Below are 1,901 nucleotides of genomic sequence, written 5' to 3'. Positions count from 1 at the left end.
GTGGAACACCGCTAGTGACGCTTCCCCACTGATTTCTCCCCATTTATGCAAACTCTCTGCTGCCTATTTGTCAACCATGCCTCTATCCAGGAAAAAATTTCTCCTATTCCTCAATAGTCTCTGATGTGGACCCTGTCAAAAGCCTTACTGAAATCCATATACACAATATCATATTCATTACCATGATCTACCTCCTCAAATACCTTAGTGAAAAAAGTTAATAAATTCGTAAGGCAGGAACGCCCCTTTGTAAAACCATGCTGAGACAAAACAACAGGGAGACAAATCTGACTGCGTCCCATTTTCCCACGTGCTGTATGACCTTACCGAGTTTAGCGTTTCCCCATAAATATAATTAAAATTTAGCTTGACGAAATAAGTACTCGGGTGTTAGTATACTGTTTTGAGTTGTATTCTAGGCAATGGTTAAAGTGAACTGTAACAAAAATCCTCCCACAGCACAAATATAGGCCCACAAATAAATTTTGAGGACACCAGGTTGCTTCAGGACGATTTGAATAAATTAATGATATGGTAGGATAAGAAGCACTTGCAGTTCAGTGTTGACAAAGGTTCTAATCCTCGAAAAAAGATAATTGCAGCAAATATACACTAAAACTTATACTGGAACCTAATCAAATACGACAGGAAAGACTTAGGAGTTTGCCAGTAGAAATCTGAAGCCACTGTCTCATTTAAATTTAGGAAGGATATAAAATTATTATTACTTTGATATTCATAGGGAAGTGCTAGACTCATCATAGGGGTCATACAGTGTCGGAGGAATGGGAAGCATTTAAGCTCGAACCAAGGAGGGGAGCACAGGTTTAATTCCTTAGCATGACTCACGAAATCGTAATGACACGATTGTCTGGAGTTTTATGATTCTCTGATCGTGGGTTCTATCCCCACCCGTGGTATGATTTAATTCCTTAGATCAAAAGCCCATTACCAGAATCAGAAAAGCCTCCTGTAGGGAAAGATATATATATATATATATATATATATATATATATATATATATATATATATATATATATATATATATATATACATATATATATATATTTGTGTGTGTGTGTTTGTACTCACATAGTTGAGGTTGCAGGGGTCGAGTCCAAGCTCCTGGCCCCGCCTCTTCACTGGTCGCTACTTGGTCACTCTCCCTGAACCGTGATCTTTATCATACCTCTGCTTAAAGCTATGTATGGATCTTGCCTCCACTACATCGCTTCCCAAACTATTCCACTTCCTGACTACTCTGTGGCTGAAGAAATAGTGGTCAAGAAGTAGTGGTCAACAGAGTTAAATCGGAGGCTGCCATAGTGAAGAGCTCTGTTCCACAAGGCACAGTACTTGCCCCCATCTTATTCCTTATCCTCATATCAGACATAAACAGAGATATACACCACAGCACCGTATCATCCTTTGCGGATGATACTAGGATCTGCATGAGGCTGTCATCTCCTGAGGACGCGGTTAACCTCCAAGAAGATATAAACAAAGTTTTCCAGTGGGCAACGGTAAACAATATGATGTTCAATGAGGACAAATTCCAACTACTCCGTTATGGAAAACTGGAGGAGATAATAACTAGACAGAGTATACTACTGACTCCGGCCATACAATAGAGCGGAAAAATAATGTAAGGGACCTGGGAGTAGTAATGTCTGAGGATCTCACTTTCAAGGATCACAACAGTGCCACGATCGCACGTGCAAAGAAAATGATAGGATGGATAATGAGAACTTTCAAAACGAGAGATGCCAAGCCCATCATGATCCTTTTTAAATCACTTGTTCTCTCTAGGCTGGAATACTGCTGTACATTAACATCTCCATTCAAAGCAGGTGAAATCGCAGATCTAGAGAGTGTACAGAGATCCTTTACTGCACGTATAA

This window comes from Cherax quadricarinatus, chromosome 40 (assembly GCF_038502225.1).
Source record: "Cherax quadricarinatus isolate ZL_2023a chromosome 40, ASM3850222v1, whole genome shotgun sequence".
NCBI classification, from domain to species: domain Eukaryota; kingdom Metazoa; phylum Arthropoda; class Malacostraca; order Decapoda; family Parastacidae; genus Cherax; species Cherax quadricarinatus.
Note: the sequence above shows the minus strand (reverse complement) of the source record.